This window comes from Macrobrachium rosenbergii, chromosome 16, assembly GCF_040412425.1.
Source record: "Macrobrachium rosenbergii isolate ZJJX-2024 chromosome 16, ASM4041242v1, whole genome shotgun sequence".
NCBI classification, from domain to species: Eukaryota; Metazoa; Arthropoda; class Malacostraca; order Decapoda; family Palaemonidae; genus Macrobrachium; species Macrobrachium rosenbergii.
The window spans coordinates 48,030,631-48,045,630 of NC_089756.1; the positions used below are offsets into that span (position 1 = coordinate 48,030,631).

At 38.0% G+C, this 15,000-nt stretch overlaps 1 protein-coding gene across 2 annotated transcripts in view; it reads right to left on the bottom strand.

Moving 5' to 3' along the window:
- Positions 1-15,000, bottom strand: part of LOC136847417 (U-scoloptoxin(01)-Cw1a-like) — a 31,097-nt gene that overhangs the window by 9,061 nt on the left and 7,036 nt on the right. The window contains exon 1 of one of the 2 annotated variants that reach the window (XM_067119088.1): positions 1-17. This exon is cut by the window's left edge and continues 28 nt beyond it. The exons of the other annotated variant lie outside the window; for it this stretch is intronic. The gene's annotated coding sequence lies outside the window, so the exon portion shown is untranslated. Of the gene's footprint in view, positions 18-15,000 lie in introns of those variants that run through there. 2 annotated transcript variants of the gene reach the window in all.

The following is a 15,000-nucleotide window of genomic DNA, read 5'->3' on the forward strand; positions in this document are numbered from 1 at the left end:
GGTTGTGTGTGATGCTCTTTGAGGATGCGCGCCTTTTTATACTATCTTCGCCCGTGTCGACCTTCACTGCGCATGCGCCCAGACCCTGAATGGGCTATGCTTTTTTTTTCTCTCTCTCTTTCCCTTTTTATTTTCTTTTACCCTCTGATGCCCGGCAATCTCTGTGCACCTTGTACCCTGGCATTACGACAACCTTTCCGAACGGAATTGACGCGTCCCTTTCAGAAAAAAGGAAAACGAAAGCAGTCACGATTCAGGATACAGGAGGTTTTGGTCAGAATGGGGAAAATTATATGTTATGGTACTACTGACGCTTATATGATGCAACGCACATGGGAGTAATTACACACAGCTCAAATGTGGCTAAGGAGGGCCTTTCAACATGACGAAATAGCGAGGATAACGCTGAGAAGTAATGAAAAGTGAAAAGCAACAGAGGGAAAGGAAAGCTCTGTGATCAGCTTGCTCTTTAGTTCTTTCTTTTTTAATACGCGTCCCCACTGACCCCAAATAAAGCAAGCTTTTTTATTATTATTTCCAAGGATAAGTGCCATATAAATCATGCTAACCAGTGATTTCAAAGTTTATCTTCTGATTTGATTCTAAGAATTTCCTAAAATCACTGCCAATAAAATACCCTCTCCCTGAGACCGTCTCGAGGAAAATTCTGTGTGTGTGTGTGTGTGTGTGTCTGTGTGTGTGACAAGAGTTCCTGACGGCTCTTAATAAATGAGCATGCTCTTTATCGCTCCGATAGCTTTCACCCAATGGACCTCTGCGAAAGGATTAGAGAGGCGAGACACAGGAAAGGAAAAGTGAAAGATAAGCGTGAAATTCGAACAAATGGTAGATATGATTCCCAATTCTCACATCTGACTCCTCTATAAGATTTATTAGTGCAGTACCAAAATGATGACAATTACCTCATATACTGATTAACTATGAAGTATAAATTTCTTATCTAGATCATCAGTTAATGATCAAGATTGTATCTGCAATCATCTCACATTTCAGTAGAATGGTACATAATACTCATTACTGCATTACGGGGGAATTACAGGAATGCTAATATCCTCAGGAAAAGAAAATGTAATTAAACTTTACTGAATCCTCTATAAGACTCCTGTTTTTGTCAACTATCAGACTCTCTCTCTCTCTCGTTGATTTCCTGATACTTTACTGAATTCTATCAATTTTCAATACCTTTTCATTCCTCTAAACGTTAGAATTTTTTTAAACACTTTATCAAGTAATCTATTTAAACAATCACCTTTCAGAGAGAGAGAGAGAGAGAGAGAGAGAGAGAGAGAGAGAGAGAGAGAGAGAGGCCCATTCCCACGCCAGTTCTCCGCTCCTTTCCTCTCCCGTTCAGTACCACTCTTCCACGACCCATCCTACCCACATGGCCCTGCGGTCGGCTACACAAAGGCTTCGTAGATAGGGGTTTGTGTCCATTCATTAATACATCAGGAAAATACGCTTGAGTCAACGGCCAGAAGCAAATGACTACTCTGAAAATTCGTATTAATAATAATAATAATAATAATAATAATAATAATAATAATAATAATAATAATAATAATAATAATAATAATAATAAAGTACCAGTTATTATCATATTAACATAATATCCATATTTCTTAATTCAAAATATAAATATTACTAACTTCACATAAAATACCAATATTCCTAATTTTCACAAAATACAAATATTCCTAATTTCACATAGTATAGATTCCAAATTTCGCATTAACAAATTGTGTAATTATAACAATGACCACTAAACATTTCCAAACCATATAAAAAACATGTAAATAAATTTAGTAAAATGAAATGAGTCATTTCGTCGCGAAAAATCCCTAATCCCTAATCTACGGTGATGCTGCAGTTCTCTCCTGTCATCCTCATCTCGCATCCCACCCACTCCGTGAGTGAAGCCCTCTCCCCACCCCCTCCTACCCACTCACAACCGCCCCCTGACCATTTCCACACCTGTTGTCTCACGCCTTTGGAGACTCCCTCTAGACACGCCCTTGCTCCTTTCTTTTCTTCGTTATTCCTTATCGGCCTTTCTCCTAATGCCCTCTCATACCCTTATCTTAAAACACTCTTTTATCACGGCCTTCTTTCTCTCGTCTCTGTTTCTCGCGAGGAGTGTGTGTTGAATTGTGTTCTAATCAGGGTCCTGGTTCTAATTTACATATAGTACCTGCATACACACACACATAAATATATGAACATGGTTAAACGATGATGGATACATAAACATATAATCATACATATATTCTCATATATGTATCCAAACACACACACACTCGCACATACACATATATATAATTTATATATATATAATTTTATTGTAGACTGGTTCCTCCCAGTCCAAAAAACAGCGGCAGGAAAGAAACATACTGCACCAATATGGAAAAATAAACCGTTAAAAAGGCCCTACCATTATAAAATGCAAAATCATAGTGAAAGTAAAATTCGTTTATTCTGAGGAAAAGTAAGAAGAGATTTGTATTCTCGTATTAACACGTTTAAACATTACCAATATATGAAACTTAGGAAACAATTACTTTTAATTGGTTATAATTAATAATTAATTAAATACCGTCCTCTCATTAGTGTAACTGCTCCTCCCCTAGGCACTTGGGTCGCAGTAGTAAAAACAAGTAAAAAAAAGGCGCCGAAGTTTCTTCGGCGCAATCGAGTTTTCTGTACAGCGTATAATGCTATATGAGCCGCGGCCCATGAAACTTTCAGCCACGGCCAGGTGTGGCCTCCCTATAGCGTTGCCAGACGGACGATCATGGCTAACTTTAAAATAAAATTTACTGAGGTTAGAGGGCAGCAATTTGGTATGTTTGATAATTGGAGGGTGGATGATCAACATACCAATTTGCAGCCCTCTAGCCTCAGTAGTTTTTAAGATCTGAGGGCGGACAGAAAAAGTGCGGACGGGCAGACAAAGCCGGAATAACAGTTTTCTTTCTTTTACAGAAAACTGAAAACTGGCCTTCCAAGGAGTCAGTAGTAACAATCACGGTAATTATAAAAATAAAGAGAAGCACTATCATTACGAATAAACTAATAAAGGAAAGAAATATCAGTATCATAAGAATTATACTAAAAATGGAAAAATGTTGAGGGTTTCCCAGACAGATCATCAGTCAAACCAATAAAAAAAAATTTGTTTTTTACATCAGTGAAGGTCAAGATTATGACCATTATGCACGGGTATTCACGATGTTTCCAACAACGAAATTACTTCGCCTCTCCTCATAGAATTTCCTGTTTCCAGGAGAGTAGTTTTAGTCTCTGACGGTGTATGACGTAACATTTACTGAATATGCGCAAGTGTACACGTACAACTGACGCATGCATTCATGCACACACAAATACACCCAAGTGCTTATGGCGAAGTACTATGTCTTTTATTATTATTATTATTATTATTATTATTATTATTATTATTATTATTATTATTATTATTATTATTATTATAATTAAAGCTGCTTCTGTTGAAAAACATATTTTAAAAAATGGAATATGAAAATTTTATAATCATTAAAATTTAACAATATTTTTTTTTCTTACCTAAGAGAGAGAGAGAGAGAGAGAGAGAGAGAGAGAGAGAGAGAGAGAGAGAGAGAGAGAGAGAGAGAGAGAAGAGAACTTTCAACGTGTCATGGGAACGACATACAATAACGAGAGAATATCTGATATATTTGGAATAATTTCACCTAGGTTGGAGTAATGAATTACCTTATCGAGACCCTCCTATTTCTATTTATAACATGGAGGTAAGTAAATCTTGACGGAGCACTGATCACCCTTATCTGTCTAGATAAATAAAATTTCGCTTTACTTACATATCTTAGGCAAGATGAGCTACCGGGGTCTAAGCGATATCAGGCAGGGCAGCCGATCGAGACTACGGTCTACTCCAAAGCCAAAAGAAAGCATCGTGCTTACGCCATACAAAAAAAAATGGGAAAAAGCATGTTAAAAGAAGAAGAAGAAGAAGAAGAAGAAGAAGAAGAAGAAGAAGAAGAAGAAGAAGAAGAAGAAGAAGAAGAAGAAGAAAAAGGAGATAGGGGCCAATCACATGTATATACTTCTTATTCGAAAACTCAAGACCAGAAGTCATTAATCGGATGTTCCTGCATACGTTCGACAGCTGCCCTCCCCCATGCTTTGTTCTCTCTCATTAGTTATCATATCAATGGAAGGAGGGTGCGGTTGTTTCTCAGCGACGCTCAACCGTTTGAAAATACTACCGTACTGCATATCATTACTCACGTTGCAACTTTTGTATTTTTTCGCAAGCCTCGGCAGTTGTTGTTTGTCCATGGTGGGAGAAAGGAACGGGTAGAACTGTCTGTACACATCTTGGTCACCAGAGAGAGAGAGAGAGAGAGAGAGAGAGAGAGAGAGAGAGAGAGAGAGAGAGAGAGAGAAATTCACGTCCTTAAAATGAGACAGGATTTTCCTAAGGCTGTCTATACGAATCAGATGAAGTCGAATGCACGTGCGTAAAGGCATACAAAAGAGAGAGAGAGAGAGAGAGAGAGAGAGAGAGAGAGAGAGAGAGAGAGAGAGAGAGAGAGAGAGAGAGAACGATCTTGATATGAGTTTTGAATAAAAATTCTTCTGCTCGTTCATTCAATCCATCTACTATTCTCTCATCCCAATTATAGTCATTCTTCAAATCCAAAGACATGTATCCCGTTACGACTTTTGACTAACTTTCCTTTAAAGCAACGAGAAAATGAACCTTAGGAGAGAACAGTCTACCTCCTTGGGGAATAAACTGAACGGGATCTGAAGAATAAAACCTAGATTGATCTTTAAAAACTCATCGAATAAGCTTACAATAACATCCGTTATATAAACGGTTAGAGAAAGTATTTCCAAGGAAATAATGCATGCAAATCTCAGCTCAACTGAAGAAGGGGCCATTCCATTTCCAGAAACCTCGTAAATCCAAACGATCAAGTCAATTAATCTCGCTCCTTCGGGCTCACCTATTATGGACCATCCCATTTATCTGTTATCCCCTGAAAGACACGAAATGGGGAAAAGTGATGTATGCACCATTCTTTCCCTCTATGAGACTCTACCGTACTCACAGCAAGAAAGGAGAGATGATGTTGACAGAGGTTAAAGGAGACAGGTATGTGAAGCAACAGAGGTTAGAGGAAGGTTCTTGGATCAAGGGGTGGGGGGGAATGACGAAAGGTAAAGGGGACAAATGCGAGAAATAAAACGCATCAACGGATGGTACAACAGACAAGAAAAGGGTGAAAGGGGAGAGAAAGGGGTTTACAGCAACCCTCTATCTCCGAGGTACTGCAAGGATCTCGGAATAATGATGCATCAGGACACCCGCCGTTTTCTATGTCACGTGAAACTTGTTTTTTTTTTTCCCCAGCAATACGACCACAAACCGTATAAGGACTGGATGCAGTTACGCAATGCATGCGGGAAAGGGTGGATGGCTTACTTTTGTTTCACCTGCATGTCTGAAGCTCTAGCTTTTCCCACGCCTTCCTCAACTTTCAAAGGCTTGCACGTCGTTTCCGCATTATGATAATGAGGAAACTCCTCAGCTTCGAGAGAAATGAACACTGGTGGCCGGAAAATAAGAACGGGGTTAATTCATTTTTATTTAACAAAACCAGCTTTATCCGCGCACTGCTTAAAGCTTTATTCAATGAGGGTATTGAATGAGGATTTCCGTTATTCCTTTTAATTGTCTTAATTTATCGCCTCCATCCTTTCACCAAATCTATTATGGGATTAAGCTAACGGAATATCTAAAAAAAAAAAACTTGCAACAAGGGGAAATTTAGTTACCCAATAAGATCAACAGGGTGAACTTCCTTTAACAACTGTTACCCTCTTGTTTCAAGACCCAATGATTTTGAATGCGAAGATAAACTCGACAACACTTTATAAAAAACACTCAAAACGTAAAACCAAATAAACACAATATAAATATATAAATCAACAACAAGTAAGATACAATTTATAATAGAAATAAAAGTAAAAAACTGTTACAATTCTTAAAACAAATTTTATTAAAATAAACAAAAACTATAACGTTATACATGAAAAATCAATAATAACGAAAAATATCTCTTGATATAACAATAAATTACTAAACAAAATTTAATTTACAAACAAAAATGAAAAATTTTAACTTAAAAATCAATAAAATAAAAAATAAATACAATATACATAAAAATTACATTAAAATGTATTTGTTCTGGCGACATGATTCTACCATTCAAAGCCGACATTGCAATATAGAAATGCAGTTATATGTAATCCTGCATCATTAGATGGATATTGTTTCGTTAAAATCAAAGGATTTTAAGGGTATTACATTGAATTCCAAACCTTGAAAAAGGTCAAAGGTGAACATGATTGTGGTGGGGGGGGGTTATGATCATCACCAATCTTGAGGTGAATATCTATAAGTTTATCCTGTTTAGAGAAAATAACATACTGACCTTTAAAAGAATATGTGACCTAGAAAACTTTCATCAAAATCACAGAACAAAAAAATTTTTGCCGTAAATTAACCCGGGATTTATAATGCCGATCAAGGTTTAAATGATAAGGAAATTAAATTTTTACCTGTAAAATGACCCGTGACCTTAACAAACAGGTCACAGTCAAGGGGACCAAATAACACACGTCGTATTTTGAAGACTAGCAACATTTAAGTGTCCGTTTGTGAGACACCGGATAAAAATGTTATTCCCACTTTTAAATTAACCAGTGGTCTTGGAAAATAAGTCAAGGTCGATAATATTTAGGGAAAATCACTACCACCCGGCAAGGTACCTATTTAGAAAGTTCCATTTAAATCTCAGAAAAAAGTGAAGACGACTAAGACAAATGCTAACCCTAAACGCAATACCTCGGCTTATGACATAATTAAATCAAATTACAAAAAAAAAAGTCATTAGACGTAGGTGCAAAACTCTGGGATAAAAAATGTATCAGGAAGTGTACGGAATGGCTGATGTTAGCAAGTAATACTGTACAGTACTGATTTTCAATGGAGAAGAACAGCTTCAGAAACTAGTGAAAGACTCTGGAAGTGACGTAAAAAGGACAAAGCTGAAAACAAATAAAGAGCAAAGTTATGAAGACAAACGGGCACCAGTGAGAACGAGGTTCGCATGTTAATATGGATGGGGAAAAAATGAATCATTTGATTTGCAGTCTACAGTACATGCATCTGGAGCAACTGTAACTGATGATGGTTGGGTTAGATAAGAGGTGTATCACTAACGAAGTGAATCACGAAGGGTAGCGGGATATGGGCAAAACATTTGTAAGAGAATCAGATGGCCATGGAGTGTATGAAGAGACTGTTGAGCCAACTCTCCTTTACAGAGGTAACTTGTGGATCTTGAAAAAGAAAAGTGGAAGCTCTTCAGCTGAATTATTTACGTAGTAAATAATATGTGGCATCGAAATTGAAAAGGTGAGGAATGTTGTGATACACAGAAATGGAAAAAACGTTAGCACAGGTGGAAGGGTGGATCAATGTGTTTTGAGATTGGTTCGGTCACGTGGAAGGAATAGTTGGTTAAAGGTGTAGATGTCGGAAGTGTTAGCAGAGAAAAAAAGGAACAGCTACCAAGTGCTGAATAACTGGAGTGGAAGAGTGCTGAATAACTCAGTGGAAGCGGTACTGGAAATGATAGGGCTTTTGTTTCCAATCCTCGTGACCCTGAAAAATAAGCGAATCAAATGTGAACCGACAATTCATCTGAGCCTGTGACATTTTCATAAAGCCTTTCGCTTGATCATAAACCTATTAACAGCTATCAAAATCAAGCGTGAACGATACCAACAACCATTCAATAAAATATCTACTCTTATACTTTACAGACAACCCTTACCAAAAGGAACCGTCAAAAATAAAGTTACCTGGTAAAGAAAAATGGTTGAATCTACATTTAAAGTAACTGCCACAAAGAGATGAGCAGGCATCAAGTGTAAATGAAGAGCTTCATTGCAAACTGAATTACTCTTGCTCTGGTGGCTATCAAGCCTCGACGTGACTTAGAGCCGCTTGCATCAGATCCCTAGAAAGAACGTCAACCCTGTGTTTATTCGTACACTTTTATAAGACCTTAGGGTTGTATAATTCCATAAATTCCCGTGACAGAATTCACATAAACCAAAAATTTAAATAAATCACTGAAACTTTTCTTCCTGAGTTTACCATGGCGAATTAATGTGGAATAATGCAACACCTGCATCAGATACGCTATCGGGAACAAAGGCAATCAGTTTAACAAGTTGGTTTCAAATACTTAAGGGGTGCCGTTAAAGAATAACGCTGGAACAGGCCTACATGACAACAATGTAACTAGTCTTTGTAAGCAAACTCATACAAGCCAATACAATAAAACACCAAAAATGCCCAAGAAAGGGTTAACAGTAACTTTACATGATAGCGCTGAAAGTTAGTAGTTCAGAATCATGGATGGGATCTGTAACGAAATTATTAAGAGTTACGTGAACCGTGTTGGTCTGAAAGCGGCGATGGTGGAAATACCAACACAGTGGACTGAATCTGGGCCAACAGAATGGCCACCAAAAACAAACCCTTCAAAAGCTTTAATGGGAATAAAGCAACTGAAGACATCTTGTAAAAAGATGATGGTGTACATGAATGCGATCTTTAATAGATGGATTGCCTACTAGTAGTGGCGGACCAGTCAAGCGCAGCCAGGTCATAGTTTGGCAAAATAAAATAATTTGGTTTTTCTCTTGCTTTCAGTTTTTTATTCATCATGACACAGACATATTAGTCAAAATAGTAATGGTCGTTTTTACTTCAACAGAAATATCAGATATGCTTTACACAGTAACTAATTATAAATTCCAAGTTATCAGCAGGTTTTAAGTAAATTAACCTAACCCATAAAGATGCAAATAGAAAAATTACACTAAAATAATTTCATACGTAGTACTAAAAACAGTACTATACGGAAATGATAATGGTTAATACTGACAACACTCCCCACTTTCTTTACGCTGATGAGCAGTCGTTCTGCAACATGACAGAGAGGGGGAGAGAAAAAATGCCTTGTGTAGGGAATAAAAACTGCAGGGCAATGGAAAACGTGAAGGACTTAAACCCTTGTGATTTAAGAAATCAGGTCTACCCTGTTTTGGCATCAATGGAACACAACATTTTAGAAAGTTCGTCTGGGATACCGCTACAGCATCAATGGGCCATCATCATCATCATCATCATAACAGAAGCATTTCAACATTTCAGAAGTCTCGTCTACCGGGTTGGTGTAAACATCTGTATAACACAACACAAAACATCCCACTTCCCGATTTGCATTTCCTTTCTTCAGAGAGAGAGAGAGAGAGAGAGAGAGAGAGAGAGAGAGAGAGAGAGAGACCCCATGACACCGACCGAATACGCTACGTAATGAGAGGGCACGTAACCTATCTTCAAGAAGATGCCCCTTGAGTTTATTTATGGGGATGAGAGCAAGACGGAACACGGGAGAACAAACAGAAAATATCGTGGTAACATGAGAGAGAGAGAGAGAGAGAGAGAGAGAGAGAGAGAGAGAGAGAGAGAGAGAGAGAGAGAGAGAGAGGGGTAGCAAACAAATTCGGTATAAGACCAGAAGGAATAAAACAAAATATTAAAAAATTAGGTTCTACTAGAATACTCAAACGTACGTCTCTCTTTGGTACTCGAATATCTCTCTCTCTCTCTCTCGTTCATTCTCTCTCTGCAAGACAGTGTGTTGCAATGACTTTTAGGCATATGTGAAAGGACCACTTGAAATGTAGCCTATGTACTCATTTTACAAGCATCCCTTTTATGTTTTAAATGTGTTCCCATAACAAAAATAAAGTAAAATTCTGTAACTGCTTTCAAGATATTAATTTTCAAAAATGTTTTAGACCAAAAATAAAAAAAAAAAAAAATAGGGTAAAGGCATTAAATAACAAGCGTCTTCAAATATTTTAAATCTCTAGACCATAAAATCAAGTCATTTAACAATACGTTTACGACATGTACTGTCACTTCCTTTAGTAAAAGTTACCTTTAAAAGTCAACAGCCTGAGTTCGGTGACAGAAAGGATAAACACACCTGACCTCTGACCAGCGTGACCAAATTTTTTTTATCAGAATGACACGGGCATACAGCCCAGGCTCAATAAGATACCCTAAAAAGACGAATCATTGTTTAACTAGCATTGCGTAATACGAATCCCGAAGTCCGTATATTATATACCACTGAATAAAATCTTCATTATATATTTTCATCCATTTCCGCAACAGCTTTAAAGTATTTCACAATATGGAAAGGGTCTGGTAGGAAGTCATGAGTCCCCCGTGGCATCCCGCACTGCTCTCTCTCTCTCTCTCTCTCTCTCTCTCTCTCTCTCTCTCTCTCTCTCTCTCTCTCTCGTAAGTGAAAGTACAGTCCTCTTGTACACAAAGCAGAAGTGGAATATATTTCCAAGGGGTCACTAAAAAGAGTATTCCATAAGGAGAGAAGATCTGCTCAATACATTTTAAAGCCATTTGCAATGAAATTCAGACTATTCTCTCCCTCTCTCTCTCTCTCAGAAAATCATAAAGTCATGCCTAATCCCACGCCCATAAAGGCCCCATTACCTTGATTGCATACTATTAATGAGCAGAGAAAGCAAGGAAGGGTGAGGATTTGTGAACCCGTGATGTAAAAGGATCAAAAATCAAAAGTTCAGGGCATACGGGCCATCAACACCAGCCTCGTGGGTATGAGAAAAACCCTTAAAAGTCTAATATATTTATTGTGAATAGTATATTTCAGTGTATATGTGATTAGTTTTCTTCCTCATACATAATCTATATTCACCGAGAGTAATCTATATTCACCGAGATGGTGAATTTTCATAGGCATCCTTCTTATAATGCCAACAAATACGATTGTATAAACAAGATCTAATACATATCTGCATATAATATGTAACATACAAAACAGGCATGACTTGGATTATGTCCAAAACAGAATACAAAACCCCATTATGCGTAATGGGGACGACGTGTTTCTGGTGAGGCTCTTAAAATCTTTTTCCTCCTTTTTTTTTAAGCAAGATGGTTTCATCCTCAGTTCAGGATTCAGCGGATGAATGAGGCAATGATCTCTGTCGCACTGGTGTCTGAACCACCTCTCTCGATGTGAGAGCTATTGAAGCATGAGATTTTGCTCGCTTGCGCGCTCTCTCTCTCTCTCTCTCTCTCTCTCTCTCTCTCTCTCTCTCTCTTGCATCCCGTAAAGAAAGGGTCTCAATAAACGAGACTCTCTTGAACTCTAACAGACCCTCTATCTGTCTGAAAGGGTACTTGACATCCTTGAACTCTGAAAGAATAACAGACCCGTCTATCTGTCTGAAAGGGTACTACAATAAACGAGACTGAAGAAGCCGGCTTGAACTCTGAAAGAATAACAGACCCGTCTATTTTCAAAGATATCATGTGACAGGATTCAGGCTAAACAGGAGTACAGACGGAATTCAACAGCTTGCCGGCAAACAAGTCTGCAACCAACGAGCCAAGGAGTGAAGAAAAAAATGCACCTCGCTCGCAAAAATGTAAACACAGTCCAAGCGAGAACGCTTTGCTCTTCTAAAAGAGACCTAGAAAAATCTCCGCCCATTTAACTGGCAACAAAATAGCGGAACGTAATTAGGCCAGTGAAGCCATCATGTCGAGTTGGTATATAGTAATAAAAATAATGATCTATAGGAAATCAACGTTCACCCCTAAACAGCAATAAGCAGGCAAAATCATTCCGATTTCAAATCCATAGGCAATCACTGTTGACCCCTTAACATAAACCTCTCAAGTAGCAACTGTAACCAGGCAAAATCACTCAAGTTTCAAATCTCTCTTTTATTTGTTAGGTAAACACAATGGAATAACCGGTAGCGGAAAACGGAAAGCCTTTCCACAACCAAACCTATCGATCATTGATTGACCATTCGCATTCAAAGAAGACAACCGACAGCCCCCTTCCCCTACCAACCTACCTGAGTGAAAGGGAAGGTATAAACCTATGAGTAGCACGTTTAGGAAAATTTTGGTAACAAAATTCCTTGCGTTCGGGTTCCTACACAATTCTGCACCCTGGGAGACGAAAATCACACCATGTTTAAAATTCTCTTGCAAACAGCAAAAGACTAAGAATTGGGCACAAAAATATTTATTAATGAAAAGCAAAGCATTCCAACGTCATAACAACATATCAGGATTATAGATTCCTTACGAGTTCACCTATTTCCTCTTCAGATTGTCTTCGGCCACATTAATACCAGCCCCGTAGGGGACTAGTGTCGTCAGTGCACTTCACGCGGTGCGCTGTATGCATTACCTAAGTTTCTTTCCAGTGTCCCTTCGGCCCCTAAGTGCAAACCCCTTTCATTCCTTTTACTGTGCCTGTGTTTAAATTCTCTTTCTTCAAGCTTATTTTGCGCCCTCTCCTAACAACTGTTTCAATTTCCGTTTCAGGGCTGAATGACCTCATAGGTCCCAGCGCTTGGCCTTTGGCCTAAATTTTATATTCCATTCCATACAATTACCAGTACCTAATCTCAACACTTTACGAAGATGTACACTCTTAAGACTTCTATTGCAGTGCATAAATGGAAAACACGCAGAGGCAAGTGATATCTTCTATAAGAAAGAAGAAGAGTGAAAGTTGCGAGCTGGTTCATTAACAACCCTCCTCGTCTGTCAGATATTCATTGTCAGAAGCAACTGAAGCAAAAGGCACATACATCTTACCTAGTTAGATTACTACTAGATTTATAGACTTGTCACTAAGTTATGTGTTAATTTTTTGTTGGTATATCAAATTGACTTCACAACACAAAAGCTAACCGATGCCGAGCATCCACAGAGGTAAAAAACGTTTATGTATTCTCAATTTTTTTTAAACATCTGTTACCACTAATGAGGCAGATGAGAGGAAATGCCGATGCCTGTACCACAAGTCAACAACGAGTTGTATTCTATGCAGCCGCTTTTAGATATATTCACCACTACAGTCCTAATGATTTTTTCCAAACAACAAACACTGATGTTTTCATAAACCTGGATGCCCTGTCATTCATTCATATATTCTAATATGATGTTCACAGTGCTGACGTTTCAAGCAAATCAAACTTAAATGATGTCAACAGTGCTGACGTTTCAAGCAAATCAAACTTAAATGATATCAACAGTGCTGACGTTACTTAAATGGTGTCAACAGTGCTGACGTTTCAAGCAAATCAAACTTACTAGTATGGTTCCACTGGCTGACGAAGAATGACAAGAACGAACCACATTACCAAAGACATGCTCATCTATGTTTTTGAAATGGTTTCCCAAAGTTTGAAATTACATGAAATTGGCATTTCAGTAATCAAAATGAAATAACAGAAATTCTATTAATTACTAATACCTTTAAGTCCACAAATCAGTGATAAATAACCCACTTAATTACATTTAAACTCGACGCTTGAGAAGACGAATATTTTTACGAAGATGACTTCATCTTTTCAATGAATTAAACAATCAAGGGCGACAACAAAGGTAATTTACTGTATGTTTATGATTAATATGGCTTTCCATGTTACATTATCTGATCGTTTCTTAATTGATAAACTATGAGGTTTACCTCAAGGAACGACATGGAGGAAATGAGAGAGAGAGAGAGAGAGAGAGAGAGAGAGAGAGAGAGAGAGAGAGAGAGAGAGAGAGAGAGAGAGGCCTTCTACAAAAATGATTTTCGATACTTTCCGCTATTTTCGCGAGCTGCCGAGGCCAACTACCAAACTTCAAATTTGCATTAACAAATATATATAAAAAATGTATATGCCCATTTCAGCTCAACGTGTAACCACTCTGACTAATAAAAAAAGTACCATCAGGGATAATTAAGGGGCCTGAAACGTCTACGGAGAAAAAACAAATAAAACCCCTTCATTACCAATGACTGATGACTTCTCATATTTCCTCATAACTCCTAACAAACAAACATTTTAAGCAATTGCCAAACATCAATCAACTTTTGATTGGTGGATATTGATTAGGGTTGAATCCTGTAGACACCTTTTACGAACCTGTTTAGAGTAACATAAAACCCAAAGATCATTTTTCATTTAAATAAACAGATAAGCTTCAACGTCAGTCTCTCACAGTCCAAAGGCCTATTAACCAAGTAAAATGAAAATCAACAAAGCTAGTATCTTAGCAACCTATCAACCCATCCACCGTGTTTAATTTTCAGGCTTCTGTGTGACCCACTGCCGTTCCCTCCAGATTATTATAAGCAAAATGGCCATTGGAGCTAACGACGTCTGGTAATCCTTGGTAATTACACGACCATGTATTCACCAACAATCTTGATCACAGTAAATATTTTCATATCTGTGAATATATAATCAGAGGGAGGGAGGACATGGGCAACATATAAATAACTAGAGGTTAGGCAGCACCAGGTCCCACACTATTTATCCGGAGGCTTCCCACAGAAATGCGTGCTGTCAGATGGCAGATAATTGATAGCTAACTGCTGAACATGATACAGGATCTAATCATTATCGGCCCTATCACGACGAGAGCGAGGGAGAATTGAAATCTATAACTGATGCAGTAAGGTAGCAACTTCATTTCCCCTATATACACTTCGTCAAATAATATTTAACGTCTCACCTGCAACAGACAAACCAAACAATCTCACTGTGTTGATAAGCCCGGTAACATTGACCCACGTAGTGTATTTGCATGAAAATATCTAGGCATCTACCTGTTCCAGGATGTTGGGGTGGGGGGGAGGAGTGCGTGAGAAAGTATCTGAACGTTTTTTCCGCCAGCATTCCCTTATTGGTGTACAAGAAAAAAAAAATCCCACCTTTACAGAAGAGACAGAAAAAAAACAAGAATTTCCAAAGGTATCAAGT